Source organism: Humulus lupulus, chromosome 8 (assembly GCF_963169125.1).
Source record: "Humulus lupulus chromosome 8, drHumLupu1.1, whole genome shotgun sequence".
NCBI classification, from domain to species: domain Eukaryota; kingdom Viridiplantae; phylum Streptophyta; class Magnoliopsida; order Rosales; family Cannabaceae; genus Humulus; species Humulus lupulus.
Window position 1 is genome coordinate 158,313,907 of NC_084800.1, and position 5,589 is coordinate 158,319,495.

General features: G+C 39.1%; 1 non-coding gene across 1 annotated transcript; it reads right to left on the reverse strand.

The window, feature by feature from the left end:
• Positions 1-3,405: 3,405 nt before the first annotated feature.
• On the reverse strand, positions 3,406-3,512 carry LOC133798795 (small nucleolar RNA R71). Its single transcript, XR_009876014.1, has one exon. It is a non-coding gene; the product is annotated as a small nucleolar RNA R71 (small nucleolar RNA).
• Between the last annotated feature and the right edge of the window lie 2,077 nt (positions 3,513-5,589).

Below are 5,589 nucleotides of genomic sequence, written 5' to 3' on the forward strand. Positions count from 1 at the left end.
ATTTCCTTATCAAAATTGCATGAACAAGGTTTTAATATTTATTTTAATAATAATTCGATTGTTATTTCGAAATATGGTTTTGACATTTGTTCTGCAAAGTCTAAAGGTGGACTTTACAAATTAGAGTCCAACATGGAGCATGTTTATAATTCTGAATTATTTAATACTACAAATCCTAGATCTATTAAAAGACAAAAGACAGATTCTAATAGTGAAACATTTCTATGTCATTTAAGATTGGGGACATATTGGTCTAGACAGAATTAACAGACTAACAAAGGATGGTCCTTTATGAGAACCATCTATTTGTTCTCTCCCAGTCTGTGAATCCTGTCTAGAAGGAAAATTGACCAAGAGACCTTTCTCTGCTAAAGGTTCAAGAGCCACATAACCACTTCAACTTGTACATACAGATGTTTGTGGTTCACTAAATGTCCAAGCTAGAGATGGTTATGAATATTTTGTCACTTTCATTGATGATTATTCAAGATATGGTTACCTATACTTAATGTAGAGGAAACCCGAAACCTATGATAAGTTTAGGGAATTCTGAGCAGAAGCTAAAAAGAAATTAGGTAAACCACTAAAAGTACTTCGATCAGATCGAGGTGGTGAGTACTTAGATTATGAATTTGAGGACCATTTTCGTGAGCATGGAATTCAATCCCAACTCACTGCACCTGGAATTCCACAACAAAATAAAGTTTCATAAAGGCGCAACAGAACCTTATTAGATATGGTTAGATCGATGATTAGTTTCTCACCATTGCCTTTGATATTCTGGGGTTATGCAATAAAATGTGCTCTATACATACTCAATGTTGTTCCATCTAAGTCTATTCAGAAAACACCATTGGAATTATGGAATGGTACTAAACCTAGTTTACGCCATTTCCGTATATGGGGTTGTTCTGCACACGTGCTTAAAGGAAAGACTGGGAAGTGGGAATCACGCACTGAAGTGTGCATGTTTGTAGGATATTCCAAAGAAACAAAATGTGTTATAGTTTATAGTCCTAAAGATAACAAAAACATTTGTATCTATGAATGCTACTTTTCTAGAGCATGACTACATAAATAACCACATACCTCAAAGTAAAGTCGTACTTGGGGAAATTGATAACTCTAGGAATTAGAGTTATTTTTATGCTTTTAAACTTATATTTTTATCATGAAGGAGTGGTTTAGGGTGTTTTTTAGTGTCTTTATTTTAGTTTTGTCAAATATTAAATATAACAAGATAATATTAGATATTAGTATAAAGCTGGAAAAATATACCCTAAATTGTGAAATTTTGCCTTGGCAGGTGGTTGGTAGAATTTTGGACTTTAGGAAAGAAATTGAAGCTTTAAATGGTCCCAGTAGGAGGGAATGCTGCAGCATTGCAGCAGCATTGCGTCTGCCTAGTCAGCTGCTTCAAGGGCCCACGTGGGAGAGTAATTTGCCAACTCAGTTTTTTATTTATTTATGTAATTTGGGCTGAGCAATAATTAAAAGGGTTTTGGTCCATTAAAATTTTTTGGACCCATTGGGCTTTAAAAGAAAGAAGAAAAGAAGAAAAAAGAAAAGAAAAAAAGAGAAGAAAACAAAAAGCCCACATGGGGCAAAAAGGACCAATGGATAAAACCTATTATCATCATCTTTTTCCCTAATTTGGAAAATACTACAACCAAAGAGCAAAAAGGGTAGAGCAGCCACCTGGTTTATCAAGGGATATATAGATATATATATATATATATCTTGAAAAGCTTGGAAGGGAGAAGAAGACAAGAAAAGAAAAGGAGACACCTAGAAGAAAAGGACAACTTGGAAACTTCCTCCCATTGGCTTGCCTCTCTCTCTCTCTCTCTTCTCTTAGTAGTTTTAATTTTTCTTGCTAACTTTCTGAATATAAACTCCATTTATTGGGTTGTTTTTGAGTTTGTAACTATGAGCTAAACTATAATTACCTAGGATAATTTGAACCCTAATATGTGACTTGTGATATTTTGAGTTTGATGCTAATGCAACTTAGGTTTATTCATTCAAATATTTCTCATGATTAATACTTGCTAATGATTGATCACCTTTAGTAAGAAGTTGGATTAATGTTCAAATATGAAAATTTTGGAATTAATTGACACACTATTTGAATGGTGCATGCTTGAATTAATTGATTTCAATATTGTAGTGATATAGACATATATTATTGCCATGCATAGTCTTGTGGAATTGATGCTTGAATTAAATATTTGAAATTGAATTAGCATAGACATATGTGATTTAATTAAAAGATTAGAATCATAGTTCTTTGACGAAAGCCTATGAAACTTAATTAAAATTCTTGACTAGTAGACCACCAGTTGCTGCAGCATCACTGTCAGAGTTGGATATTAGGGGGATAATTATTCTAGTTGCCATCATACCATTTGTTACTCCTTGAATCAATTTTCCTGAGTTGCTTCTTTTATTTTTCTGCATTAATTAGTATTTAATTACTTAGTTCTTAGACCGCAATCTTTTTAATTAATTTTAGTGCTTTTAAATCATTTTGTTAGAACTTAGTTTCACAATCAAAAACTAAAAAAAAAAAAGCAGTCCTTGTGGATAAGATAACCAGTACTTGTTACTATATTACTTATTGTTGACAGTGTACACTTGCACTTGGCTTAAATTTACGCAACAAGTTTTTGGCGCCGTTGCCGGGGACTGTTTAAAGTCATTTATTGTGAAATTGAGTATATTGCAATTTGGTTTTTTTTTTTTTTGTGCTAACTTGGGTGATCCTTGTGCAATTTCATGTTTACACAGTGTATGAATGAGAATCAAGACCCTAAACTACTTCCCATTGATCCAAAATTCGAGTGTACATTTAGAAGAAGGCGAAGGATACAAAAATCAAAAAGGGAAGTAGCAGTGATGGATGTTGAGCAAGGAGCTCAACAGGGAGCAGCTCAAAGGGCAGCAAATTAAGCAGGAGCTGCTCAAGAGAGAGTAGTTCGAGGGAGAGTAGATGCCAATAATGGGAAAAATGCAGTGATTGTGGCTGATGACAGAGATTGTGCTATTAGGCAATATGCTCTCCCCCTCTTTAACGAGCTTAATCCGGGCATTATGAGACCAGAAATTTAGGCTACACAGTTCGACTTGAAGCCCATTCTGTTCCAAATGCTTCAAACTGTAGGTCAGTTTAGTGGGATGCCAACAGAAGATCCTCACCTTCATCTTCGCTTATTCATTGAAGTGAGTGATTCTTTCAAGCTGCCCGGAGTTATAGAAAATGCCCTGAGACTGAAGTTGTTTCCATACTCTTTGAGCGACAGAGCAAGGGCTTGGTTGAACTCCCTCCCGTCCGATTCAGTGGCCACTTGGCAAGAATTAGCCGAGCGATTCTTGATGAAATACTTCCCACCCACCAAGAATGCCAAGCTACGAAATGAGATCACTTCTTTCCAACAACTAGATGAAGAGTCTTTATATGAAGCATGGGAGCGGATCAAAGAGTTACTAAGAAAATGCCCTCATCATGGCATCCCTCATTGCATCCAAATGGAGAATAATGGTCTAAATGCTCACACAAGAATGGTGGTTGACACTTCGAAAAATGGGGCACTTTTGGCCAAGTCATACAATGAAGCTTATGAAATTCTAGAGAGGATCTCCAACAATAACTATCAATGGCCAACTACTAGAGCACCTACGTGGAGGAAAGTGGCTGGTGTTCATGAGGTTGATGCACTGACTTCATTGGCGGCCCAAGTTTCTTCTATGTCGAATATTCTTAAGAATATGAGCGTGGGTATGAGTCCACAAATGGGTCAACAAAAGGGGCAGCTTATAGAAGCTTCTTATGTGTATTGTGGTGATGGTCACACCTTTGACAATTGTCCCTCTAATCATGTATCTGTGTGTTACATGGGAAATCAGAATAAAAGTGCTCTTAATTCAAATTCTTACAATCAAACATGGCGGCAACACCCTAATTTCTCATGGAGGAATCAAGGGGTTGGTCTTAACACTTCATCTGTGCCTCCTAGGCCTACTTATCCACCTGGTTTTTCTCAACAACAATTCCCTATGCCACAAGCATCCCCACCTAGTCCATTGGAGAATACGTTAAAGGATTATATGGCAAAAACACATGCAATGATCCAAAGTCAAGCAGCATCTATGAGAAACTTGGAGATTTAAGCCAGACAACTTGCTAATGAGACGCGAAGTCAACCCCAAGGTTCATTTCCAAGTGACACCATAAATCCAAGACGAGAAGGTAAAGAGGAGTGCAAAGCAATCAATTTGAGAAGTGGTAAGGAGTTTCCCTCTTCAATCTAAATAAATGAGGAAATTAAAAAAGATGTTGAAATTTCTAGTGTACAAAAATCTGCCTCTACCCAGAATGCTGCAGGAATGTTGCAACATAGTCGCCCAGACAACTCAATTTCAAAGTAGCCACCTTCAGTTCCCCAACGGTTTGAGAAGCAAAAGCAAGATGCTCAATTCAAGAAATTTCTAGATGTTTTGAAGCAGTTGCGTATTAACATCCCACTTGTGGAAGCCCTTGAAAAAATAGCCAACTGTGCGAAATTTTTGAAAGATATTCTTACAAAGAGAAGGTTGGGGGAGTTTGAAATTGTAGCTCTAGCCAAGGAGTGTAGCTCATTCTTGCAGAACAAGTTGCCTCCTAAAATGAATGATCCAGGAAGCTTCACCATTCCATGTACTATTGCAGACACTTATTGTGAAATTGCTTTGTGTGATTTGGGTGTGTTGACGGTGAAATCTCGTCAACGAAATTAGGTCGGAAAACTCAAAGGTAAATGCGGCGATGTTTAGATAAGAACTTAGAATTAACTTATGAAAGGAGAAACACAGATGAACAATGGAGTGAAAAATGTATATTGCTTAATAGCCTCTGCATACAATGAATTTTCCAACCCCCCCTCAGGTGGTGTTAGAGTTCATTTTATAGTAGGCTCTAATGGCCTTAGGTACATGGTGGTCCAGGAGACCAAGTGGTACATAAGTACTATGTCAGGGGAGTGGCTTCAGAGGTTGTGGTCGTACATCCAGTACAGGAGCAGATGTCAGGAGGATGTCTCCACTACTTGTCTGTACCCATGTCTGATGAGTGGTGGCAGGCATAGTGGCGCAGGTGATAGTGGTGTCGACTCTGACCTTTGGCCGTAGACGTACGGGCCATAACTCTTCTCCCAGCAGTCCCACTTGTACTGGTGTCCGTACTCAGTACTAGGTCGTACAAGTATGTCCCATTCGACTCGTGTTGGAGCCTCTAAGCATAGGGGTCTCAAGGTGTAAGGAATGGGACCCTTGGTGCATGGCTCTACTCACGTGGCCACTAGGTGACGTAGCTCTCATTCCTTCGCGAGGCCCCCTTGGAAGGCTTATTGATGGCGCGGCTCTTTTGGCTGTTCAAGAGGCCGAGTGTGCTGCGGATGTGACCCCCATGAGGCCATGGGCGAGGCCACTCCATGGGCGTGGGCGTGGGCGTGGGCGAGGCCACCACGGGGCCTAGATGGCGAGGCCACTCCGTGGGCATGGGCGAGGCCACCACGGGGCCTAAATGGCGAGGCCACTCCGTGGGCATGGGAG